Source organism: Macaca mulatta, chromosome 7 (genome assembly GCF_049350105.2).
Source record: "Macaca mulatta isolate MMU2019108-1 chromosome 7, T2T-MMU8v2.0, whole genome shotgun sequence".
In the NCBI taxonomy this organism is placed as follows: Eukaryota; Metazoa; Chordata; class Mammalia; order Primates; family Cercopithecidae; genus Macaca; species Macaca mulatta.
Window position 1 is genome coordinate 15,358,974 of NC_133412.1, and position 27,794 is coordinate 15,386,767.

The 27,794-nt window shown below is 39.5% G+C and overlaps 2 long non-coding RNA genes across 2 annotated transcripts in view; both read right to left on the bottom strand.

Moving 5' to 3' along the window:
• The window catches only part of LOC144329718 (uncharacterized), a 53,266-nt gene extending 43,121 nt beyond the window's left edge, over positions 1–10,145 (bottom strand). The window contains exon 1 of the long non-coding RNA XR_013395318.1: positions 9,208–10,145. This is a non-coding gene — a long non-coding RNA (uncharacterized LOC144329718). The remainder of the gene's footprint in view (positions 1–9,207) is intronic.
• A 2,997-nt stretch (positions 10,146–13,142) lies between these two features.
• Positions 13,143–27,577, bottom strand: LOC114679375 (uncharacterized). The gene is made up of 4 exons (XR_013395321.1): positions 27,127–27,577; positions 22,274–22,359; positions 21,129–21,245; positions 13,143–13,384 (listed from the first exon to the last, which is right to left on the bottom strand). It is a non-coding gene; the product is annotated as an uncharacterized LOC114679375 (long non-coding RNA).
• Between the last annotated feature and the right edge of the window lie 217 nt (positions 27,578–27,794).

Below are 27,794 nucleotides of genomic sequence, written 5' to 3' on the forward strand. Positions count from 1 at the left end.
GCAGCCTCATTAAAATCTCTATGAGAAGCTTTTTCAACTAACCAAGCTCCCACTTACAATATATCTCTGGGCACATATTCCCAAATCCCCAATCCTTGCTTTGCCCTTGGAAATTATTGCATGACATTGCATTATACATGTGAATGTTGTGACAACAGAAAAAGATGGACAATTACTAGAAAGGAAGAACTTATTTTCATTTGGACCACACAGTTTTACAAAGTGTTTTCATGTACATTTCATATCCCTATTTTTAAAGAAAAAGGAAGGAAGGAAGGGAGGGAAGGAAGTGGAAGGGAGGGAAGAAAGGAGGGGAGGGCAGGGGAGGGAAGAAAGGAAGGGAAGAGAGACAAATTACAGCTCAGAGTAATTAAGTCACTTGCCCAAGGCCACATAGCTGGCAAGTGGAATTCAGTCCATGTGGGACTTTTGAGAGGCCCCTGGATACCTACCCAAAGACCTTTAGCATAACAGTCCTGGCCCATGTTCCCTTCTTCTAGGCCCTAGTCTTGCCTGGCTTTCTTGATGTTCTCAACCTTGACATGACTTCTTATGATCCAATTCATTTGGACCTCAAGACACTACCATGCTACAGCCGATAAGAGCTATATATACTATGGCTAGACGACTGCCTATAGTGAAGATAGTGGTTTCCCCAAATGAAATGGATATTGCCACTATTGATCATCCTGGGGAAAAAAAAAAAGAGGCAGGGGGGAAAAAGGGAAAGAATCACTCTCTGTTGGGGAGTTGACTGGGGATCCATTCAGTGGATCAGATTTTGGACTTGGGAAAAGAGGTCAAGAAAATTACCACTGGTAAGGTAGACTGGCCCTTTCACCATGACATGACTAGGGACTGAAGAGAGAGGAAGGCAGTGAGGAGCTCCCTGAATGAAGCATGGGTAATGGATCTCTGATAGCTGTTGTGAGGCTTTAAATTTGCTTTTGCTTCACTGGACACCCTGTTATCCTCAAACTTTCAGTATAATGTTTTAAGTACTGCAACCTTGTCTTACTTATATTATTTACACTTTGGAGAATTACCATATACACTTGGAGTGAAGTGATTCCAGGAAAATGGAAAACATTCTGCTGGATATCTTCTGATTGTCCCTCTAATCTCCTCTCCATCTCCTTCTCCACCCTGCTCTGTGCCCTGCCAGGCTGATCTGTATAGACTATATCTTTGGGCCTCTTTGCTAGTTGGGTTCATCTAAGGGGGAGATGGGTAGGAAGGAAGGAGGAAAGAGTCTGAGGTTAGGGTTTTTATTCCTCCAGTTCTCTCACCCTAGGGTTATTAGGTACTGGCTGAGTCCCTGACCAAAGGTTCCAGCTTCTGCAAAATGGTCTTCTTCATGCAGTATTCTCTGTCTTCGCATTCTGGTGACAGATCCCTTCCCTATTGGGAACTCAGGTTTCCAGTCCTGAGGTGCTACACCCTACTGACCCTTTTATAAATTGGCCTTTTATTAAACTCTTCAAATTACCCAACTGAATGGATATCTGTTTCCTGCCAAGATCCTGACTGACACAACTACTTTGTCATTGTTGCTGCTGTTAACTAGTTGTATTGAGGAATAATTTCCATGGAGAAAAATACATATCTTAAGGGTCCACTTCAGTAACTATTGACGATGCACACGTTCCTGTAACCAACACCCCAATGAGGTAAAGCGAAATTTCTAGCACCACAAAATTTCCCATTGAAAATTTCTACCATTGAAGTTTCTTTGTATTTTCTGTATTTCTAGATTAAAATTTATTTCTATGCATTTAGAGAATCAATAAAATTAAAACTTGTACATCATAATGTACATAGCTGATTTCTCTCTCTCTGGCCTTTTCTATCACTTTACCAATATTTACAACATTTTTCCTCTTAGTAGTTGAAAAGACATGTGTCAACCCCTCTGCAAATACTCCATATTGATGCTCCATTAAGCTCACACTTCAGAACTACACTAAATGAAGAAACGAAGGGCCTCCTCATCTCCATTTCCCTAACCCTCCTCCTTGATCTCCAGTTTCTCTGGCATTCCTGAATACCTGACATGTCCTACCCTATGCCTGACCCCATGTCAAGTTCCAAGTGTATTTCATCAGAATTGTATCTCTTCACTGCAGCTGACTTTAGTTAAGTATACAAAAGACAAAATCAAACTGAGAGTGCTCTAAGGTACAAAAATTCCCCTAAGGGATGCTTGCATTTTGCATTTTTAAAATAGATCACCAGTTAACTGAAATGATTTGCTCATTGCTTATGTCATAGCTAAGGCAAATCTAGTCAATAGAGTAGAAATGGTTTGGAACAGCAGGTCATTTCCATCTGATGAGATGAGACCTGGCAATCTTTTACCTACTACGTCTATCCACAATGCTGCTCTGGCTCATGAAAATGAGTGCATCCACTTATTTCCCCTTGCAACTCACAGGCTTGTGTGACAGAAGAGTAAGTCCTGGCCCCCTTTTAAACCATTTTTCATTGATTAACAATCTCCAACCCTGACACACACCCACATAAAAAGAAGTCAATTAAGCGTTTAGAAATTTTGGAGATGGGGAATAAGAAAGCAGCTGAAAACTAGGTTCCAGATTTGAATCTGAAAAACATAAAATTTAATAGCTTTCTAAGAAGGACAAGGAAGCACCGAACGGAAGGGAAATTTTTCCAAAGTGCTAGAGAGGTACAGATAGTGTTTAATTTTAGATCCCATGCTGCTTCTATCAACAACATGAAATCTAGTTGACTATTTCAGCAGCATATGTAACTCAGCTAATCAGAAAAATATGCAAGCAGTTGAGTAGCTGTCTTCTTGACAAACTTTAACATATGGATCTGGAAAACATCCTAAATTCTGGGGTAAAATCAAATCAATCAAAAAGGCATTAGAGTTTTCCTGCCATTTATCAACAAAGCAACCCTATTTTCAAAACGTTCAGTAACATCCTTTGGTCCCAAAACAAGGTCTCTTGAGCGTCCCTTTGTTGTAAGAGAAAAGTCACTGAACCTGAAATTTTGATTCAGCTCTCTCTCACTGACTCCATTGGTCTTGAACAAACCACTTCACCTTTCCAAAAGACTAGATGAAGTCTAAGGTCTCATCTAACTCTCCTATTTGACAATTGTATTTTCCTGATTCATTTTCTAACTCATGTAAATAGCTATCCATTTTATCAATAAGTTGCAGAGCAATAAAGAAAAGGTGAGTTAACATTTTATACCTAAACTACCTAAGATGTATCTAGGAGAATCTATGCCAAAATATTTAAAGCGTGTATTAGTCTGATCTTACACTGCTATAAAGAACTACCCGAGATTGGGTAATTTATAAAGAAAAGAGGTTTAATTGACTCACAGTTCCACAGGTTGTACAGGAAGCATGGTTGGGGAGGCCTTAGGAAACTTACAATCATGGTGGAAGGCAAAAGGGAAGAAGGCCATCCTACATGGCTGGAGCAGGAGGAAGAGAGGGAAGGGGGAGGTGCTATACACTTTTAAACAACCAGATCTCATGAGAACTCACTATCATGAGAACAGCAAGGGGAAAATCAACCCCCACGATCCAGTCACCTCCCACCAGGTCCCTCTTCTGATATGGGATTATAATTTGACATGAGACTTGGGTGGGGTCACAAATCCAAAACATCTCAAAGTGTTTCCGTCAAATTGATGGGATTGTGAATGATTTTTTTCTATGTATGGGTGAAGAAGTCACTATCGAAGGAGGGGTAATAAAAGGGATTTGTATTTGTATAACAAAGAATTTGGCTTTTCTCAAAGAAAAGATCTGGCCTATGCCATGGGCCCTCCTGATGGGAGGGTGTTTGTTTGCCTGGTGGCCTTAGGTCATACTGGATGGTCTAGCAATGGGATTTAGGGCAGGAGGTGACCACAACCATAAGTTCCTAGGATAAGGACTGGCAATAGATCAACAATGTGACATTAAAGTGGGGCTTTGGGGTAACACAGTAACAATCAACCTGAAGACTGAGATCAAATATGTATGCAATCATTCAATCATGTCTACTAAATAGAGCCCCTGTAATAACTCTGGTCACTGAGGCTCAGATGGGCTTCTCTGGTTGGCAATTCTCCATGGGTATTGCCACACATCAGTCTCTGGTTGGCAATTCTCCATGGGTATTGCCACACATCAGTGCCTGCAGAGTGATATGTCCTCCCTTCATGGGCTGAAAACAACAGAAGCGCCATATTTGTTACTGCTCCTAGATTCTGCCATATGTGTTCTTCCCTTGGCTGATTTAATCTGTATCCTTTCCTTGTAATTAACCAGAACTATGAGTAGAATAGCCTTTAGTGAGTTCTGTGAGTCATTCTTGCAAATTATCAAAACTGAGGATGGTTTTGGGAACCCCCTGAACTTTTAGCTGGTATCAGAAGTGAGAACAGTACTGGGTACTACAACCTCTACTTTGTTGTTGGCCTAAACTCTGAAATATCACAGCAACTAAAAAAAATTAAGATTTAAGATCAATATTTTGTTTCCTAAAAATGCAATGGCCTTTGACAATTTCCCACAAAACAGCCAACAGCCTCCAAACATGCTCTTAATTTATCCTCTCCCTTCTCTTCTGTCATTCTCCCATGTCTGCACTCCACTCCTCTTCCACCAAGAAATTATTATTTACTTTTAATGAAGGTCAGTTTTCTTACTTCTCTGGACTTTTGACTACTAATATTCATTTTCACTGGAGTTTCACCTCCCAATTAAGAGTTATCTGTCTTTCTTCTAGTTATTTATGTACACATTTAAAATTTTCTACTAAGAAAATGTATTCTTTTAATAAAAAAGTAAACTCCTCAAAAGCATGCCCACATATTTTTCAGTCTTCACACAGACTTGCACATGAAAATAAAACTGTGCAGCCAGAACAATTAATTGAAAACAATTTATATTTGATAGGTTTTAGTATTCTCTTTTCTGACTTTTGACATTATTGACATAACTTACATCCTAGCTTCTAGTTCCCCAAAGTTTCTCTTCTGTTTCAAAATTTTCTTTAAACTTTGGCTGAGAAACCCTTTACATCCTGGACCTCTCTTCCCCTCTTCTCTATAGCATTGTCTTTTCTACTAGTCATTCTCTGCTCTTTTCTAAGTAAAACCTGCAATCCCATCTATGTTTCCTTGTCTTTTTCTCACAGAAGGTCTCCAATATCCTTTTTAAGACAGAATTAAAATCGTCTACATCCACACAGCTTACTGACTATATTAACATGACTTTACTGCTTCAATGGGTTCATAAATATGATTTTACTATTCCAGGAAATTTGCTCGTAAAAATAAAAGTTACAAATGAGTTTATTTTTTATTCCAGCAACTTCCTGACATATCAATCAATTCTTCAATAGAAAGCATTAAATGATAATATATACCCCAAGATTCTTTGAACCCCTCCTCAGAATCCTCACCTCATTGTGTCCATTAACCCTGACCCGTTATATCATAATCCATATTCAACTCCAACCAAGCCCTGCATTGAAAGACCCACTTTCATCTAGGTGAGTCTCTAAAATTTCAATAAATTTCCTGACTTTGCCTTCCCTCTTTTGAGGCTCCATTAAGACTATATCTAGATTACGGACTCTCTTACCGTGGTAAGTACAAACTCAGCTTTGTGCCATTACAGGTAGTTTGGCGATGTTTGGGGAAGCCAGTTTTCACCATAAAGCTCAGGAGAAGAATAAGATAACAAGCCATAATTTTCCTCTGTGATTGAATGTTTATATATGTGTTTTAGGTGGAGTGGGAGGCAGGGAAATGTGTTGTAGAGTGGTAGGGAAGAGAAAGAAATACACAGACAGGCCGGGCACGGTGGCTCACGCCTGTAATCCCAGCACTTTGGGAGGCCGAGGCGGGCAGATCACGAGGTCAGGAGATCAAGACCACGGTGAAACCCCGTCTCTACTAAAAATACAAAAAATTAGCCGGGCGTGGTGGCGGGCGCCTGTAGTCCCAGCTACTCGGCAGGCTGAGGCAGGAGAATGGCGTGAACCCAGGAGGCGGAGCTTGTAGTGAGCTGAGATCACACCACTGCACTCCAGCCTGGGTGACCGAGCGAGACTCCGTCTCAAAAAAAAAATAAAAGAAAAAAGAAATACACAGACATATGCCACTTTAAAATTTTAGCAGATTTCTATAACTAATGTCTCATTTGACCCTTATAACAATGCTGTGTAATACACAGGACATATATTAGGGTCCTCATTTTAAAGATGGAGACTCTAGACTCATGGGGTGACGTGAGATTAAGATTTGGGACACATAACATGAAACAGCTAGAGGACATTTCTAAAGCAGAAGTCAGCAAACTGCAACCTGCAAGCCAAATCCAGCCCTGAGGCCTGTTTATGTAAATAAAAGTATCTTGAATACAGCCATGCTCTCGTTTGTTTGCATAATTTCTATAGTCACTTTACTGCTATGATAGCATTGTTTAGTAGTTCTGACAGAGACCATACGGTGCACAAAGTCTAAAATATTTTCTGGATGGCCCTTTACAAAACAGGTTTGCCAATCCCTGTTCTAATGCAACACAACGTAAAGTTAACTTCCCCCAAAATGTAATAAAATTATTAAACTCTAAAGGCCTTGAAGATGTGAGTTGGATAGGCAAAGGGATATATGATAATATGAAGTGATAAATTACCAGGTTCTAAAGGGTTTCTAAATAACAGGAAAGAGTTCTCCTGGGAAGTTCTCAACCCAGACACAGATTGCACTGAGACTGTGAACTGAAATAGTGTAGGTAAAGGCCTATCATCCACCCAGCACCGTAGGCATCTATGCAGCAGCAAATAGGGAGAGAAATCGCCATAATAACAAAAATATTGTTGGTAAAACTTGAACTTTAAAGACATTGAGAAGAGAAAAGATCAAGAGAATGCTCTACAATTGCTGACTCAACAATAGCTAAGAAAAGAAACAATGCTGACACAGGCAGGCACGAATTGTTAGGAAACACATCAATAGCTTAATGAGTAATGGAGTCAGCTTTCCTAGAACACACAGAATGAGTTATGTCTGCGTTTTTGTTTTTCTTTTGCAACCTAAACTTCAGGCTCCTGACTGATCTCTCTGCTTTCGGGCTTGCTCCCCTATATTTTACTCCCCAGACACAATTATCCTTTTACCACTGAAATTAGGTCACGTTAATACTTTGCTCAAAACCCTCCAGTGACTTCACATTTCACCAGACATTGATCGTTCTCGAAGCTAATAAATCTGCAGATTCAGGGTCCCTCATTGCACAGAGCTCTTCCAAGGCCCTGGAAGGGGCTCTGGCCATGTGCTCATGTGGTCGTTTTTTTTTTTACTTTGCAAACATGAGATATTTTTACCAAAGCTCTTTATTTCTTATTTCCCTCTGTCACATTTCTCTTTAAGTCAAGTAGTGTGAGAACAGACATAGACACTCGCAGGCCCAGGGAAGGAGAAGTTGAATTAGAGAAGCATTTAGTTTGGGTTAGTAGGATGTATTATTGTGGTTCACAGTTACTTCAGTGTAAAAATTTTCCTGGTGTTGGAATGGCTTCCAGGAATACTTCTGTCATCCTCTGTACCAATCTACGTTGTGACATTAAAGTTCATAGCCTGAGGTTATAAGATAGGAACTTGTCTTCATCATACCAGAAATATGTGGCTAGTAGAGGAAAAAAGGGGGTTGAAATATATGCAGCCAGAAGCTAGTACACAGAAAATTCCTACAAATCTTATGGTCATATAAAGAAAGAAAGTTGAGAAAAGTTTTCTCAAATTGACAACAATTCTAAAAAACATACATATCATTAGCAATAATGAGTTATAAAATTAAAGAAAATTTTTTCCATGAAATCAACAATAAAAAGATAAATTTTGTACCAACAAGCTACAGGAAAGACTGAATTATCTTCAGTTCTTCCTATTGAAAATGATGTTAGAAAATAATATGAATAATCTAAGATATTTTAGTGTAAACTAATGAAGAGGGAAAAAGTAATGCAATTAGCTTTGTTTATACCTTTAAAGAAAAAAAAAGGAGAAAAAAGTAATACAGAGAGGTGTCACAGTAAAATTATTATGGTTTGGGTTTGTTTTTGTTTTTTGGATTTTGTGGTGTGTGTATATCTTTTAAAACTGATATTATTGTGATTTTTTTCATTCCAAATAAATATTAGGTTTGTAGCTAATTTTGTATTATTTTACTTATAGAAAGCCTCAGGATTATAAGCTTCAAATGCGGGATCCATCCTTGATTTTCAGAGTTAAATACAAAGACTTTAAAACTGGCCTGTCAAGCCCCCATGATGACGGCTTGCTACTCTCTGACCCATCTCCAACATCCCACCTTTACTCACTCCATGCAAGCCACTGTAGCCACTTGCTGATCCCAGATCCTGCCCAGTACCTTCCTGCCACAGGACTTTTGCACTGGCTGTTTCCTCTGTATAATACTTTCCCCAGATATCACCATGACTTTTCTCTAACTTTCTTTAGGTCTCTGCTAACATATTACCATAACAGAGCAGCGTTCCCTGATTACCTATCTAAAATAACACTTTCCTCCAGCTCCCGCCACTTTCTCTCACCTTACATTGTCTTATGTTCCTTAACAATTAACACCATGTAATACTTTAATTATTTATTACCAACTTCCCCAACTAGAACGTAAGCTTTGAAAGGAAGGAGACTCATGTTTGCTGCCATATCCCCAGGGCCTAGAGCAGTTCCTGGCTCATAGTTAGAACTTTAAATTCATTATTGAGTGAATGAATAAATGAACAAAAGAATGAATGAGTGCGGGGAATTATTAATGCCAGAATTTAAAGGGATTAGTAGTAAATACAAGACCAGATTGTGGCCATACTTTATTTCATTTGCAATTTGCTGTCTATAATATATAGTTTGATAAACTACATCTAACCCGTTTGAGAGAAGCGTTTTCGTTCTTTTCAACTAGAACTTAACAGTTGCAAATAAAGAGGCCAAAGGAAGAACCTTTTCAAGTACTCCCGAGGGGAAATCATTGAACTGCGTGGACACATCCTTATGGCTCTTTCTGTGACAGTAAAACAGGTAAGCAAATTTTTATCAACTAGTACCTCACTCAGGCCCATTCCTATTGCTTGATAACATCCCTTTTACAATCTCTTAATCTTGAAGTACCAATTGCCTTTTTAAAATATTCTTAAAATTGTGACTTACCTCTTATATAACTAAACCCAGGAATTCACATCCTACAAGTTGGAAGGAGCATCAGAGATCACTGGGCCCGATGGTTCCCAAACCAGTTGAGTGTTAGGAGGACCTGAGGAAATAAAAAATATATAGATTTCCTGCCCTGGAGCTGCTATAGCAGAATCTGATGGTGGAGCCTACAGAGCTATATTTTTTAACAGGCTCTCCTTATAATTTTTTGCAGCCTTCCTGACTCACCAGTATTTGAGAACTACTGATCTTGTTTTCTCTTCTTATTTATTGTGTTTCACAAATGGTGAAACTAGTATGTATATATAACCCTTGACTAGGAAATAGAAAAAAAGAATCTATTACCATCTAGATGGTTTTCTCCATCTGACTGAACACACGGAATCACCTAGAAAGTTTATATTTTAATGGCTAGGCTTTCCTCCCGGCTAATGAAATTAGACTCTCTGGGTGAGACCTAAAGCACCGGTGTTTTTAAAGCTCTATGGTGATTCTAATGTTCAGCCAGGATTGAGGAACCCTGATCAAGAAGACAAGAATTTCAAGAAACAGAGAAACTATATTTGTCTTTCTTCCTTAGGCACTTCCTACTTTCTGAGTCTGACATTCATATTTCCAAAAAGGCAACTTGGAGACATCCCCTCTTACTGAGGTTTTTACAGTTGAGAATCTTAGGTTCTAGAGAGAAACTTGCCCAAGATCAAATAATTAATTAGAGGCTGATTTAGAACCTGAACCCGGGTTTCTCATTTCCAGAGCTGATGCAACTTTTACTACATCAAAATCTTCCTATTCACTGTATTTCATTTCATAAGCAAGTCTCTGTGATCTCAGAGAATCTTATTCAGTCTCCTGGTCATACTGGGAGTCTTGCAGTGAATTACAGGCAGGAGCTAGTTCTAAATTCAATGGTGGGCCAAATAAGCAGCTGCCCACGACACTCATCTACAACAGCATTTTCCAAACTTGCCTGGTCAAAAGATTCTTGTGGGGAAACTGTTAATAATACAGATTCCCAGATTTCTCCACTGAATATTTTGATTCAGTAGACTTAGATCAGGATCTTGAAACACGTAAGTATGACCAAGGCTACAGATGATTCACATGCTTGGCAGGTTTGGGAAAGACGATACTAAAATATTATTAAAACAAGTGATATTTTATTCCACTTAAACTGACTTCTACGTATGACTCTTTAGAGCAGGAGTTGGCAAATTTTTCTATAATGGGTCAGGTGGAATTTGTTTAGGTTCTGCAGGCTGCGCGGTTTCTGTTGCAACTACTCAACTTGTTGAGTGGTAGTGTGAAAGCAGCCATCAACTATATAGATGAATGGGAGTGGCTATATTCTACTAAAACCATTTACAAAAACAGGTAGTGGACTGGATTGGATGCACACACTATAATTTGGCAACTCCCTGATTTACATAATGACAAAAATATAAATTTTCAATTGTAACAGAAATGTTTGCCTATAAGAAATAAAAATAAACAAAAATAGTGACTTAAATAAGAATTTCTTTCATCTCACATAACAAATTTAGACTTAGGTGATTGCTGTTTAAGTTTAGCAATTTAATAACATGTCAAAAGTGGGACCATTTACCTGCAGAAACTTCTAGAAGGCATCTTCTTTTGTATTATTGGTTAGATTTGGATCACATGCCCACAACAGGTTTTATGACTAAGTTCACTATTCCTGAAATCAAGGGAATTCTGTCCAAAAAGTGCTGGGGTGGTGAGCAGGGAGTGTGGAGGTGGATGACTAAGATCATTAATATGGAAGAAAGCTGGGTAAATAGTGCTTTTAGGTAGCCAGCTCACAGTGCCTGCCACAGTCCAGCCCTTTAGCAATCTGACATCCACACACATCCTTCTTCCTACACATGCTGTTTTTAGGTGTACTTACCCTTCTCCCCAAGGGAGGAAAACTACGGCATTCCTCTAACTACTACATTCACTTCCAAATGTAGTATCTCTAGGGAATGTTCAATCTTCATTTGGTCCAGAGATAAAGTTCTTTTAGGTCTGGAAATTTTCTCCAAAAATCAGATGTGCTTCCAACACATCTAATATACAATTGTTGGAAAAGACTAAATCTTTAATATTTGCCAGCATATACTTCATTCTGTTAGGAAGGCATAGTGAGAAATGCCTGCCCTCTCAATGAAGACAGTCTTTGATTAGTCAATCTGACAATTCCTGGTTCTATTCTTGACGAAAATCTCCAGATTTTTCTTCCATAGCCTCTGGTTCTTCCCTCTAGAAAGATATTCCTTAATCACTATTTTTAATGCCTGTTTCTGAAATGAGCATTCAAGAGAAAGTTCTCGAATGTTAGCAACCCCTGCATGTTCGTACAAATTCAGACAGCTAAAGATTGCCTTTGGGGTTCAATAATTACATGCAGTTATTGGTGAGGCTTGGAGTATCTTTAGCAATAAAGGTCCTCTCAAAAACTTAGTAGATTCCGTCTATTTGTGTCTGGTCAATTCCTTGCATTAGTAACCACAGCTAAAGATCTCGTCTAGACAGTCTTTGAGGCTAAGAATCCTTGTCTCTCTGCAGCTAGATCCTGCACTCTTCTAAATCCTCTGGTGTTTAACTCACACAATCAGGTTTTTGTGCTAAAAAATACCCAGTTGTATCGGTCTTAAAGATGCCACTTTGCTGCCTCTGCTTGTTTTAACCTGAGATATCAAAGACACCTTCTCCAGCCCTACAAAGCATGGAATTCTGTTCATTTAGACTGTAGGTCACATTTAGAAAGCATCTTTCTAAGCAGTCATACTTTCTTTCCTCTCAGATTAGAGATTACCTATCTAACTTGGTCCTCTCATAGTAGGACTTTTTTTGCTAACAGCCACTAAAATAACCCAACACAAAGGAACATCCTGAATTTTTCCTTTCATTTCCCAGGCCACTCCAACCTCAGTCAACCTGTGGTCTGCATTATAAGACAGATAAAACCAGTGGTTGCTTAAATAGTTTGCTATACTGAAGGTTTTCCTGCCTGAGAGTTGAGTCTGCAACCTCCACTCTGACCTATCAAAAAGTGTGTTTCCTGCAGTATTCCACTTCCAGGACCCAAATTCTGTATGGCTTTCAGCTATAAACCATTAAAACTCAATGAACTACAGTTGAAACAAATAAATATTTTTCTCTAACTAATCTATACAATTATAATTATATAGATTATAAACAAATAAATATAATTCTCTAATCTAGGTGTGAGTAGTAGCATTGGTTCCAAGGCATCAAGGCCCTTAGTCAGCATTTCTGTGATTCTCAAGGCCTCCTGCTCATAGTCACAAGACGGTTGCAGCACATCATCACATCACCTTGGAAGGCAGGAAGCAGGTGACAGTGCGATGCAGAGCTTTTCTTCTCAGCTTCTGTCTCTTATATCAAGAAGTAAAATTTTTCCCAAAGCCCCTCAACAGCCTTTTACTTAAATCTCATTGGCCAGAATTGGATCATAAGCCTGCTCACCTTAGACTTGGTTGCCCAAGCTAGAGTGCAGTGGCACAATCTTGGCTCACTGCAGCCTTGACCTCTTGGGCTCTAGTGATCCTCCCACCTCAGCCTCCCCAGTAGCTGAGACTGAGACTACAGGCATGTACCACCATGGCTAGTATCTTTTTTTTTTTTTTTTTTTTTTTTTGGAGACAAGGTTTTGCCATGTTGCCCAAGCTGGTCTTCAACATCTGGCCCCAGGTGATCCGCCCACACTGGGCTCCAAAGTTCTAGGATTGCAAGTATGAGCCACCACATCCGACCTTACATTCATTTTCTATTGCTGCATAACAAACTACCACAGAGTTAGCATCTTAAAACAATACTCATTTACTATCTCACAGTCTGTAAGTCAAAAGTCCAGAGGGCCTCTACTGGTTTCTGTAGATAGGGTCTCAGGAAGTTAAAATCAAAGCTGGGCTCTGGGGAAGAATCCACTTACAAGCACATTCAAGTTGGTGGCAGAGTTTAGTTCCTTATGATCGGCAGGACTGAGGTCCCTGCTTTCCTTGCTCTCAGTGGGGAGTTGGTCACAGGTCCTAAAGGCTGATCTCTGCTCCTTGCATTGGCCTTTCTCATCTTCAAAGCCAGCAGTGGCATTCACATCCTTCCTTTGCTTCAAATTTCTGACTTTTTCCCCACGACCAGCTGGAGAACACTTTAAGTGGTAATATGGTTAGATTAGACCCACCCCGATAATCTCTTCTATGGTCCACTGATTAATAACCGTAATTATACCCGCAAAACCTCTTTTGCCACATAAACCAATATAACCAGCACAGTGATACTGGGGGCAAGCGTCTTGGAGCCACCTTGGAATTCCGCCCATCACACAAGCAATTAAAGAAGTGGCCCTGGTTAAATAATAGTTAATAAAATAGATATTTAAAGAGTATCAGTCCAAAGTCAGCAGCAGAGGCTGGTTGCATTTCATAGTTCCTGTACTGGGCCTGGCATATGAATACATATGCTAAACAAATATTTGTGGCTTACTGATCAAGTAAGCCTGGCATATAGGCTAAGCTGCCCATCCTAAGACAAGAATCGAGAGGTAACCATGCCCCTTATGTTTTATGAAGCCAGTACCACAGGGATGAGGGGTAGAGAGACAGGCAGATACCAGTGGAATGTCACCAAAAGGGCCAGAGAGTCAAGAGGAGCTAAACACAACCTGGGTATCTGTACTTTTTTTTTTTCTTTTTAGACAGAGTCTTGCTTTGTTGCCCAGGCTGGAGTGCAGTGGCATGATCTTGGCTCACTGCAGCCTCGATTTCCCAAGTTTAAGCAATTCTTGTGTCTTAGCCTCCCAAGTAGCTGGGATTACAGGCATGTGCCACCACGCCGAGCTAATTTTTGTATTTTTAGTACAGACAGGGTTTCACCATGTTGGCCAGGCTGGTCTCGAGCTCCTGGCCTCAAGTGATCCATCTGCGTCAGCCTCCCAAAGTGCTGGGATTACAGGTGTGACTCACCGCGTCCTGCTGCTATCTGTACATTTTAAATAGACCTTAATATTTCATCCTTCCCCAAGCCCTAAAACAAACGGAGACGGTTCTTTTTCTCCACATTCCTCAGCCTGCATTTTGACCTTTGGGAACCCCCTTTCCCTTTCACGGCTGCCCTTTGAATTGCTAAACTTAGCTAGATTCCACTGTCTGGGACTTTCCAGGGCTCAGCACTTTTCTAAAGATTAATCAACATGCAGGCCACTTTGCAAATCATCCTCTTAAAAGTTATCACCATCTTCTCTCTCACTCCTCTTGTAATCCACCTCACACATGCTCACACGCACACCCGCACACACGCTCACGTATACACACACGCACTTCTGTCTCTCCACCCCAAGCCTAAGTTTCAGAATGCTTTTACAGCTGGTTTTGCTAGTGTATATATTCCACAATGTGGGAGGAGTTTCTTGCTTACTTTTTACAGTTTTGAAAAATGTATAACTAGGAATCTGTTGCCCAAACAGGCTGCAAATTCATATCCCTCTGGAGTTTTGTTTTGTTGTTTTTGTTTTCCCCGAATCTAGTTATTTTCACCACGGAGTTTTGTTTTTGTTTTATGTTTCTCCTCACGGGTTCCATGTTATCTTGCTATAAAATTCCCAGGGGTGTCCCTAAGTCTATTGCCCTGGACATTCTAGGAACCCATGGAAAATATAGCTTATTTATAGTTCATTGCAAGTCAAGGTGAGGTTAATTAAACTATGTTGGTTGTAAGACAGGAGAATTAAATGGAAGGAAACAAGTGGAGAGCAATTGGTGTCTGGGGCTAAGCAAGATATTTGCAAAGTACTGACAACCTAATCCACTACCTGAGACAAAGAGGACTGAGACACAAGACTGTCGACCTGTGGGAGAGAGGTGATACTTTACCATAGATGGACTTTCTAAGAAACCAATACCTTCGTCCTCAGGACCAACACAAAAACACTCAAATTCAATTCCTTTCATACAGGAGCCATTGATATCCAAAAGTGGAGCAGCCCTGGAGTTTTGTTTTAATTTCAAGATATTTCGATTTTACACCTTTAAGACCTCTAGTTACCTTAGAGAGCCCAAGTGCATTATGTATAATGTGCATGTGTCTCTGCAGACCACACAGTCCATTCTCAGGAATTCCTTAAATAAGTGTTGGCCTCTGAGTCATTTCTTGATTTCACTTGCATATCTTCTTTTTTTAAGCCAGGCATTAAAAAGATGACATAGAAAAATTACAGAGTCAGCATATATTTGAATACTGGATAAAAGGGAAGAGGATGAAAAGGATTTTTCAAAGCTTCTAAAGAAAACAGAACTAGGTAATACATGATGTTGGACTTAGGCTAATGATGTGGACATTTAATGAGAAATAGACATGAATAAAAATGGAATAAAGTGGTAGAGTTGTGGCTTTTTATCCTTATTTTGAAAATAAATTTTCAAAAGAGAACCCAAATACAAAAAGTATAAAAGTAAAGATTTTCTGGTTGAAACAAAGACAAGGAACCCAGAGCCCTATTCATTGTCTGAGCTTCATTTATCCTCCAAGTTTGTCCCGACTTAATTCTATGGAACTTTCAGAGATCTTTGGAGCATAGTTTGAAAATACACCACTATCTGATGGGTAAATTACCTGAAACTTTAACCCCATATAAGTTGCTTAATTTTTGACTGACAACTGGGTAGTATGAAGGACAGCGACAAATGTTTCACTAAAGCCATCTCAGGTGACATAGACATTGGAATATCAACACAAGGGAATAGTATATGTGGCCAGCACCTTTGAAAACCAGCTTATATATTTAGTTTAAATGTAAGAAAATCCGCAGTAAAAACCTTGAGTGGTATTTCTTTGTCAAGGCAAGTGAAGATAAATCTGAGAAGAAAAAATAAGTGCAAACTCTCCCTGATTGCCTCATTTATTTTTTTATAGTGTTGAATAATACATGTGTATTTATACATATGTATATATTTGTGAACCACCTCAAGCTCTTTTTGGAAAGAGGTGAGAAATGGAAAATAGTCAAGGAGGAAGGAAAGACTTCAAAGGCAAGATGGAAAAGAAAAGCTAGGTGTGATAAAGATCCAGGGGTCAAAATGGATAAATTCGGGGAGAATTCAGCCACTCACATTCATTAATTACTTATTAAACGCTGTGCTAAGGATCACATGCCAGGCCCTGGGGATACGAAGATGAGAGTACTGCCTCAGTGGAGCTGCCAAGCTGATAGTCCCTCCGTCTACAAAATGAGGCTAATAATAGTAATCAGTTCACAGGGTTGTTGTGAGGATTAAATGAGATGATCTGTGCAAACCATCTAGCATTTCTTAACTACATAATAAATCAACTACTTTTCTCCTTGTTTCTTCCTGATATTTCACTCTAAATTGGAGATGGAAACAGAAATTCATAAGAGTGTTCGGATTTTAAAACACTCACACTCCAAATTTATTTTGAGCTACTCATGTTAATAGCAGCAGAACATCTCTTTCTTCTTTTACTCCTGGTGTTAGAAAGCTTTAAGCAATGAATTGCAGTAGAGACTATAGGAGTAAAGTGTGAATGTATGCAAGAATATTTGAGAGAAGGGAATAAAAACGGAAAATAAAGACCAAAGGGATGTGTACAATAATTGAAGAGTGGCCATCGTATCAGGACAACCTTCCAATTATCCATAAGGATCATTAAATAAGGGAAAGAAGAATCAGCCAGCTAGTGCAGCTCCAGGTCACAGTCTCCAGGTCTATTCAGAGGTTTGGAGTACATTGGAATTACAAATCAATGCAGATTCAAGTCATCCCTCCCTGATCAGCACCAGGTACCAAACCTCAGCATCAACAAGATGGGCCCAGATTCACTTGGATCTCTGTAAGGCCGCTTATCTCATGGAGGCACTCTAGATGAGTCTAGATAGAGGACAGATATGTTAAGATTTTGTTTTTGTTTTTGTTTTTTGTTTCTGTTTTTCAGACCCAGTGCAGTGGCTCATGCCTGTAATCCCAGCACTTTGGGAGGCCGAGGCAGGAGGATAGCTTGAGCCCAAGAGTTTGAGACCAGCCTGAGCAACACAGTGCGACCTCCATCTCTACAAAAAAATTAAAATAAAAATAAATTAGATGGGTGTGGTGGTGTGTGCCTCTTGTCCCAGCTACTCAGGAGGCTAAGGTGGGAAGATCGCTTGAGCCCAGGAGGGCAAGGCTGTAGTGAGCCGTGATCACACCACTGCACTCCAGCACTGGGTGACAGAACGAGATCCGGTCTCAGAAAAAAAAAAAAAAAAAGAAAAAGAAAAAAAGTTTTTTCTGAAAAAGAAGAAAAAGGAGGGCAGTCATTAGGGAGCAGCGGAGTAAATAAAATCCTAAACACCTGTCCCCAGACCTCAATCAATGGTAAACAGTTGGCCACTGCTTGCTGTCCTTAATTTTAACTTTTTTTTTCTTTTCTAGTAAAGAAAATGTCCCCTGATAGAAGAAATGACTGATGACATAAGGAAAGTGCTAAATTAATAACCAATCATTCCTCTTCCTCCTTCAGCTGTGTAGCAGGCTCCTCTTATAAACCTCTGCGAAGTTCTACTTGAAAAGCTGTGGTTTCATTTCAAAGGAAACCAACAATCGGGGGATCTCTATGGGAAAATCTCTTCCCTATGTCTTCTTTAGACTCTTCAAAAAGGAGAGAGAGCACAGAAAAAGAAAATACAGAAGTAAATAGGTTTCAAGTACATCAAGAATCACAGTTTCTAAAAAGGCTAGTGAAAGGTCAATGACTTCAGACTCAAGAAATCCATTTCTAATGTTTCTTCAGCTGTGACTCATTGTGAAATGTTGAGGAGGGTCACAGAAGCCTCCAGCCCTCGGTTTCCCCAGTTGTAAAACATAGATTTGAATAAGTGGCCAGTCCACATTATATCTGACGTGCTTTCAGGGACTCAAAACAAGAATCATAAATATGTAAAACACAAAGATGAGGTGTTGCCTGTGGAGAAACACTAAACTAGCAGAAAAAGAAACATCACATTTGTGTGCTAATTGGGTATTCCAGATTAAAGTAATTTGTTAAAAATTATTGGAAGAAAAATCCACAATTTGGCAATAAAAAGGATTTCTGTAAGAAGAGACAAGACAAGATCATAACAGATTCAGTGACTCTAGGTTACCCAGCCAAATTAAAATGTTCTCCTTTCATCCTCGAAGGGAAATCCTTGAGAAGTTTGTGGACCGTCACCATCTGTTCAGCAAAACATGCATCAACATAATATTTTCCACATGTTTTTTGTTTTCTTTTTAATTTTGCAAACGGAGATTAATCTTTTCCTAGTCAGAATGTTTTACTATAACCATTGTCAGAGGAAGTTAGTGGAAACTCGGTTTTGATCCCACTTCTCTGCCTACCCACTTGCCACCATTTGCGTTTTCTCTGGTGAAGTACGGATTAAAGCTGAGGAGAAACTAATAATTCACCTCTTTTGCAGATCATGACAAGTCTATATTTCATAAAACTGGAGAAATCCTGCTCTGAAGCCCATTTTTCATGCAGCCACAAAGTCATCTCTTTCTTCTCATCAGAACTCCACAGCGACTTCCATCAATAGCTGGATCAAGGGCAAGAGTGCCATCATCACCTGGGGACTCACTCTTCACTATGCCATGCCAGTCAACTATTCCCTTCCCTACTATCCTTCTTCCACCACCATTCCCCTCTGCCTGTCATGTTCAGCAACCAGTCTGCAGTTGGTCAATGAGTGCTTTCCAAGCCCCAGCTCTGTGCCCAGCATCATGCAAAGCCTAAATGGACATGGACAACAGTCTTAAATGACTTCCTACCCACAAGCAGCTCACAAACTTGTTGGGAAGAAAATAGAACAAGGAGAAGAAAATAGTGTAAAAGCATCCACTGTGACATGGTAAAAATGATGTTGACAATAATAATGATGGTGATGGGATCTAAACTCCTCTATTTTACCTGAAACTTGTCTTCCAAGTTTCTACACATTGGTTGCCAGAGGAAAATTAACTTTGAATTCCATCTAGTCAAAAGTCTAGTCTGGTTCAATAATTTTAGTAGTCCCTTTAAGAAATGCTCAGCTGTGTGATACTTTCCAAAAAGCTTAAATCTTAGAAAACAGTTCCCTTGTCCATTTAGGTGGGTTTGTGCAATGCTGATCAAAGTTTGGTCCATCTATGACCTCTGATATTACTGTCACTCCCAAAGCGAGGTTTATTTCCACCTAGTTGCAATACTCATAAAGAAAGAAAACCACTAAGTGATGTGTTAATAACAGGTATAGCAAGCACCACTGTTATTTTAAACAAGTAAAAGGAAACCCAAAGAGACTGGCAATATAAGAAGTGCTATGGGCTAAACTGTGTCCTCACAAAAATTCATATAGTGAAGCCCTAATGTCCAGTACCAGGACCTCAGAATGTGACAGTATTCAGAGATAGGGCTTTGAAGAGGCAAAGAAGTTAAAACGAAGTCATTGAGGTGAGGCTCTAATTCAATGACTTATAAGAAGAGGAAATCCGGACACAGATGGGCACGGAGGAAAGATCACATTAAGACAGAAAAAGAAGATGGCCGCCTACGAGCCTAAGAGAGAAGCCTCGGGAGAAGCCAATCCTGATGACACCTTGATCTCAGATGGCTGGTCTTTAAAATTGTGAGAAATTAACTGTCTGTTGTTTAAGCCACCCAGTCTGTGGTACTTTGTTGTGACAACCCTAACAAGCTAATACAATAACCAATCTCTAAAAAACATCTCTCTGTGAATGATACAAGAACCCAGGGTTCTGTTTTTCTCACTGACATTTTTGCTGTTTTAATTACCAAAATGATGTCTGCCATAAAAAAATGTTTGAGAATGTTTGTTGACCTAATAAGTGGATACTATCTTTGTAGTTAACTCACGATACAATTTTAATACATTTTACCAGCCTAAATAGAAAAATCAAACTGAAAAAGTAACTTCCTCATTAAACAAAAAGAATTCTAGATATACATGCTAGGTAATTTCTAACAATAATTTTTAAAAATTGTTTAAAGGTCAAAATAGCAACGAGTCACAAAAGTCATCATTTCTACAAAGCCTTATGTGTTATTTCGTTGAGATGAAAGTTTCAAATTATGGAGAGGTAGATGACTGATAAAAGGATTTTATCTTAATTTTCATTTATGTTTCCATAGCCAGAGTCTTCCTAAGATTCAATACTTTGTTTTGTTTCCTATCATCTCTATGATCTCTTCCAAATCCTGCTGAAGTTGTTAAAAGTAAAATTATCTCCATCTTATACATGGGAAAAGTAAATTGGCCAAAGAATTTCCTAGAGAATAGGCCCACAGAGAAGGCAGTTAAACCGGGATGGAGAGAGTTAAACATATACACCTAGGGGAGGCGGAGAACAGAAGGGAACATGAGGTGAACTGAAAATGAGCCCAGTATTTGAAGATCTCCCAACATGAGTCTGATCACATTTACAGCCCACCAATTTAGAGCCTTTTCAAATTCCATTCAAAAGGGGTTTTCCTGACGTATCTGCAAAACCTAAAAGAAGGCCCTGTCCTCTGTGTAAGCAGGTCTTCATACATGCATATGTTCATTTATTCATTCATTCCGTAACTACTTACTGAGCATCTACTACATGCGAGGCATTCCTATCAGCCCTGGAGGTGAGATCGTGAGTAAAACAGACAGCAATGTCCCTCCCCTCATGGAGTTTACATCTTAGTAGTGGGGACAGAATATTAAAAAAAATAAATAAGTAAAATACGTGTCAGTATTAAGTACCATGAGAAAAAATTAAACAGGGATGAAAAATATAAAATGTAAGGATGGTTGAAATATTCGGTCAGCCAGGAAAGGTGTCATGAAGTTGAGTTAGGAAACTGACTACATGTGAAACATTTAAACACCTTCTTACCTTCTCAAACAGTATTCTGAGTTCCAGATTCAAGCAGCCTGGTTTCCATTTCTTTCCTGGCACCACTTCTTACGTATTATGAGAAAATTGCCTAATTTTCTGTCTCAATTTCTTTATCTGTAAAATGGGGATAATTTTTTTAACTAGTAGACTTGTGAAGAGTCAATGTAAAAACAAAACAAAACACATTAAGGGCTTAAAACAGTGTCTGATGTATAAGAACTCAATAAATATTAGCTTTTGTAATTGCTTTTTTATTATTTTATTTTTTACTTTCTATGATCCGATCTCAAGATTGTTAAAAGGACTCATAAGGCCAGGCTTCACTGAATTTTTGTGGGAATCTCATGAGACAAGACAAAGAGCCTTTGGAGTCTGGATCATAGTAAGCACTAAACGTATGCTTCCTGCTCCTGTTATCACTGTAACCAGGTAACATTTTTGTTTTCTTAACAACTGCAACAGTACTTGGCTTGGAAAAATAGCCATCGGGAATAGAAGGTTCGATCCTGAGGACATGGACATATGTCCACAATAATCTTAGCATAAAAGAAAAGAGAGATAGTTAAGCTTGTCTGCACTTGCAAACAAGAGGATGGGGGTATTAGGAGAAAAAGAAAGCAGAAGGGAAAAAGCGGAAGGAGAGAGGCACCAAGAAGCTGGGGATTTTATAGGATGAGAGAAGGGTATCTATTATCTAAGGATGGGATAGTGGAGAAACATTTTACAAATAAGGATGAGTGAAGTTAAATTTGAAATTATTTTTGTTTCAACATGAACTGCACTTCTGTCTGCCCATGCCATCAAAATTTTTAATAAATACATTATACTCACAAGTGCTTTGTAGGGTCTTTTGTGTAAATTAGATATGCCAAAAGTGACCATGAAAATGTGGACTTCACAGAATTTGGAGAAAACTTAGGGAGGACTTTGAACTTCTACAGGGAATGAATAGAGTTTGAGACAATCCTACCTAGTTCTTTGATACCTGCATAACAAGATTAATGTTAGTAATATTAATTCAATCAGAGAAGCAAAACCATTAGGAAGAGTGTGTGTGTGTGTGTGTGTGTGTGTGTGTGTGTGTGTGTGTGTGTGTGTGTGTGTTTTGATCAGGAGGAGTGGGTTTCTTATGGAAATTTGACCTGACACAATGGGGGCTGGTTAAGCAGTCCTTGTAAGGCTGTTGTCTTTGTGCACGATGCTGGAGCTTGAAGTCCACAGCATGGGTCTGCAGGAAGAGAAGATAAGATATAAAGTAGGAGTGAGCAAGTACAATCCAGAATTTACAAGGACAGAGACAGACTGCAACCCATATCAGTTATAATCGCCTCTAACCTTGATGATGTGGGCATCGTGCCTGAAGGAGCCAAGGCTCTTTGTCACGGAGCTAAATACACATGTGGCCCAAGAGTCAGAACACTGAAGGGAGGATCCCAGAAAGGTGGAGCATTTTTAGGCCAAGCTAAAGCTGTAATTCTAATCAAACTAAATTCAATGTATTTATTAATAAATCTTAATTAAAATTCCCTAATGTTTTAAAATCAAAGATAAGTTATTATCTCTGGTAATTGTCCCTTCTGGCTACTTCATTCTCAATGATGAAAGCCTGGGGTTGGATACAGAAATCAGAAAAGACAAGAAAGGGAAATGTCCTATTGATGACCACATCCAATGCTCACTTTAATTTCTTTAAGCCCCCAGGATAATACTGTTTTGTTGTCTTCGATTATCGTTTTCTATAAGCTAATGGCCCTTCACCTATTTATGCCTAGTGTTCCATTATTGGAATGCTAAGCACGTGGGAATTATTTATATCCTACTGCTCAAGGTCATCACCAAGGTCTGATTCCATAAATTCCAAAAATTGTAACCTCAGGCATAAATGGGTTAATTGGAAGAGGAATCCCCAGTCCATCTGTACGTTCTGGTACAGGGAAAAATAATAGGCAAATCAGTACCTAATTTTCTGACAGAGAAAATCCATTACAAGGATGGTTGCCTTTGAAAGTATCTCAATAGGAGTCATATCAAGTCTTCTCATTTCAATGACTAGAAAAATGAATAAACTCTGGCTAGACAACTCATGAAATTATCCATCCCTGCATCATCCATCAGTCAGATGATACTGTCCCAAGCTATAGTGACTGTATAATATTCATATAAAACTTCAGCCTCGTGGGAGAAAATAAATCAAGTTTTTATACCGTCACTATTTCCTAATAAAGATTATACACCTTGAGACTGTGAAAGAATAGGGGTAATTTTTCATGGTTCCTTTAAATATACATTTCTATGTATACAAGAATATTAAATATACACAAGCATATTAAATATATTATTTTCATTAAAATAACTTTCTCATATCAGTTGAATATTTGGAGCCAGGTAAGCAAAGCTAAAATGCAAATGTGGTCCACTATAGTAAGACAAGCCATTCTACTTATGGGGTGACCTTAAATAAAAATTTCCCAGGCGTGGTAGGAAAGCAAGTGCTGATTTTTCCATCTTCTTGTTAAGTGAACATTGCTCACTTCCAGTACCATGTTTCAAAGACCAACGGGCAAATATCCAATTCTCCCAATTGTTCATTTTTCTAGAAAAATAGAGATTACAACAGAGATCACCCAACTGCAATCAATTACAATATAGATGATGATGATGATGATTGATTGATGACCATGATATCCAGCATTTTGATGATGCATTTTTACACATGTAGCTATTAATTTTGACTAAAACTACTTTTTATATACCATTGTCTTCTGTGATGTCATGAAAAGGCCAAGTACAGCACTCCAAGTACCGGTGGACTGGGGATTTTTTAAGAAAGGGAGGAAAGGTACAGAAACAGATGCAGGAACTCTGGGTCAACCAGACCAGCAGTCAGGGGGTGTCTGAGGGTTTCAGTCCTCATCACTCCCACCACCATAACTCCCATTCACCCTTTAAAGTTCTATTTTATCTTTACTGTTATTCTTCTAATATCAGCACTATTCTCTATGAATGAATCCTTCTTATCGTGCAGCCAAAACTTATATTACTTGGGTACAGAGAACAATCACATAATACCACAAGTCTCCGTCCAGCAAAATAGTTAAAAGTACATTCTTTTTAGTTTAAACTTAAACAGCCTCATCTGACTTTTTCTTTTGTTTTCTTTTCTTTTTTTTTTGATGGCAGCAAACACTGTATCTGCCTCAAGCAGATTCCTTGGCTGCCCAGCAAACTTACACCAGTCCACAGAGGCCCTGAAACCTCTGAGAGGCAAGTAATAAGCAGCATGAAAATGGAACTAACGATCCACAGCCCCAGTGCTTTGTTTCCAGAAGCAACTGGTGTCCGCTTTCAGAATCTCTGAGACTGGAAATGATGGGAAATAGTAAGGGAAGCTATGTGGTCCAGAAAAAAAATAGTTGTGGACCTGAATGGCTTGCCATTATTACATTTCCCTATTGGGCCAGCATACTGCCTCTTTGCAGTTTGCCAGATTTCGCCTAACCTCATCCACATTTAAAAGTCTATGGAAAAACAGGAGGGCCTTTCAGGGGGAAATTCATTCATGTTTGGATTCAGGCAGATTTAGGAACCTTTAATAGCACTGTAATTACCCTGCAGGGCACACCACAGAGCAGCCAGCAAGCTCTCCCTCAATGGACACAAAATTTCCTCTGGAATTTACAGAGCAGAAACCTTAAACACACATCGCCATAAGAACCAGATTACATAATGTCTCCATCACCCTCCTGACAGCTACAATTATGAGTCAATCCCTGGTTTAAATATGAAACCGGAAGCTCCGTGTTTCCCCTCTGACTATGTGGCAGGCTAAGTTGAGCTCTTCGGGGCTGTCAGTTTGGAGATCTGAGCTGCTCCCACAGTCACTAATTTAGCATGAGACCAAATGACGGGGTAATTAAAAGCAGCACCGCAGAGACCCGCTCCAGGACCAGATGTTCTCCTTGTTTAATCATTGCCCACATAAGGAACAGAAATAGCCCCCTCCTTTAATTTTTCCTTTTCTTTATCCTCTCCAGATAATTTCCGGCTTCTGATCTTTCAATCCCACAAAATAAAATAAAAATAAAAGCCCCATTAGGAAAGATGACATGTTATTGAACATATGACTGTAAGTTGCAATGCACTCTTGTAGTCTCCTCTTTGTACTTCTTGAAGCATTCCAGCTCATAAGACATTAAGTTGCCCTGGCAACCTCACATGACTAACAGCTCCAGAGAGCCCCACCTAACTGCAAGGGCTCATTTAAGTCAACATGGGCCACCCCAGCACTTAGTAGCCTAGGGCTGAGTAAATAGCCTTGCTTTTTGGTTTTTTAGGACAGGCTGGAGGAGGCGGCCCCTCCCCTTTTATTGCCCCAAACACAGGATAAATAAGTCTCCACCCTAACTTCTCCAGGAACTTGACTAAAAGGGCCATGGGTCATCTGGCAAATCAAGGCGAGGTCTTCTCTTCACGTTTCTGGCTTCTGGACAAATAAGGCAGAAGAAAAGGGAAGTTGAGCTAATAATGTATACCTTCTAAAAATGGAAAAGCAGCATGCAATACAGCTATCTCAATCTTATCAAATCTGACGAGGCAGCTTTCCTATGTCCCTTGGGATCCAGAGTCTGGTTTCTATCTACATAGCAGGGTTCCCTGGCATTAAAGCACTAGAGGCCTTGAGGACAGTCTTGGAAATCAGGAGAATAGAGATCCAACTCTAATTCCACCATTTGTGACAACAGACAAGCCACTTTACCTCTCTGAGGTAATTTCTTAATTGGCAGTATGGAATGACAATCCTTGTTTTTTTCTCTTCTGGGACCTGTCTCTGCAAACTTTCTCCTCATCCACAATTCCCAAGCATGTGGAGTTCTAGGATCTCAAGATAAAAGGTGCTAATGAATTGTGAGTATTTCCAGATAAATAGGTATAGTCTTTTTAAAAAAACAAGTAAATCAAAATTTTTAAAACATGATCACTTGAGATTTTTGACTTTATGAAGGTAATCAGACAAGAACCTTTGATCCTTGCTTTCACTAATCCCTTCTGAATCATTGATTATTTGCTAGCATCAGGTAGATCGACTCAAGTCACTGCCTAGTAATGACCAATCTGAAATGAGGATAAAGGTGCTCTACAAAAGCATATTGTAAATCAGAAAGAAACAGAAATACTCAATGATTTGATGAAAACTCACTAGTTCTGTACAGGGAGGGAACCACAACTGTTACTACTATACAACTTTTGTTCTACCCTGGAATCACCTCCCATGTGAGAGTTTTAAGTGGGTTGTATTCACCTGGTTAAATAGACAAGCATGGGACAGTCTGAAAAAGAGTCTCCACTTTCAGGGATGACGCCCACATCAAGACAAAATGATGACTAGAATAACAGCCAAACCGACCCACAGGACAAGAAACAAAGTTGTGGTCAGCCGTGTTTGGCATATTGCCCCTGACACAAACAAAGAATCATGGGGGTCCCATCTTTAAACAGACTTTATATTACTCACCATCTGATCAGTGTGATTGTGTGTGTGTGTGTGTGTGTGTGTGTGTGTGTGTGTGTGTGTTTGATGTAAGAGTGAGGGGAGAAGACAGGAGCATGCATTTGCTTACCGAGGCATTACTTGAGTGGTATTTCCTGCAGACATGTGGAGGTATATTTAAGGTAGCAAGTACTCTAATATCTCATGTTTATCAACTTCCTGATTGGGATGCAAAAGTGTGTTGGATTTTCTCAGTGGAAAACACATTCGTGTATTCCAGACCTCAGAGGAAAACAATGAAATAGAAGTCTAAACCAGGCCCAAAATAACAAGAACCATGGAGACACATTAGGGCAACGTATAAGAAACAATGATGTCCATCATGCATGGCCACTACTCTTCCCTCCCTGCTTCCCTGGGGGATTTAAAGAATCAGTGATTGACTAGGCACACTTCTTACGAATATAAAACATGATTCATGTTTGCCAGTATTAACCATCCACTCACTTGGAAAAAGTGACTCCTCCACCTGAGTGCCGCGCTCTCCTTTGGGTCATTTCAGGAAACACTTGTAGCATGTTTTTGCTCTCAGAAATGTTTTCCAACCCTTTCCTTCAAACTTCTCCTGAACTTATGCCTCGCCTGAGGACCCCAAAGACCTACCATGCTCTCCCTATTTCTTATTTAGATTTATAAGGAACAGAAAACAGCCAGCAAGTTAGTATCAATCCCTACACTCCTGAATGTATTCGTTCATTCATTAGACATATTTGTTGAACCCTTATCAGGGCCAGGGACTGCTCTGGGCACAGGAGATACAGAAAAAAAGACAGGTTTGGCTGGGTGCAGTGTCTCCCTCCTGTAATTGGAGCCCTTCAGGAGGCCAAGGTGGGGCGGCAGGATAGCTTGAGGCCGGCACACGACACTCTAGCCTGGAAGAGCGTGCAGGACTCTGTCTTCGTTTGTTGTTGTTGTTTTGTTGCTGTTGTTGTTTAAAGGTTCACGTTCTCAAGGAGGCATACACTAGTGGAAGGACACATTAGACAATTAGCCCTAGTAAAAAGTGACACAAAGGCAACCAAACAGAGGCCCCAATGGGATCTCTTTGTTTACTGGAGTTCCAGTCCCACGTATCTTCCACGTGTGCAGGTATATAACGTGTCCACCTCCAACTC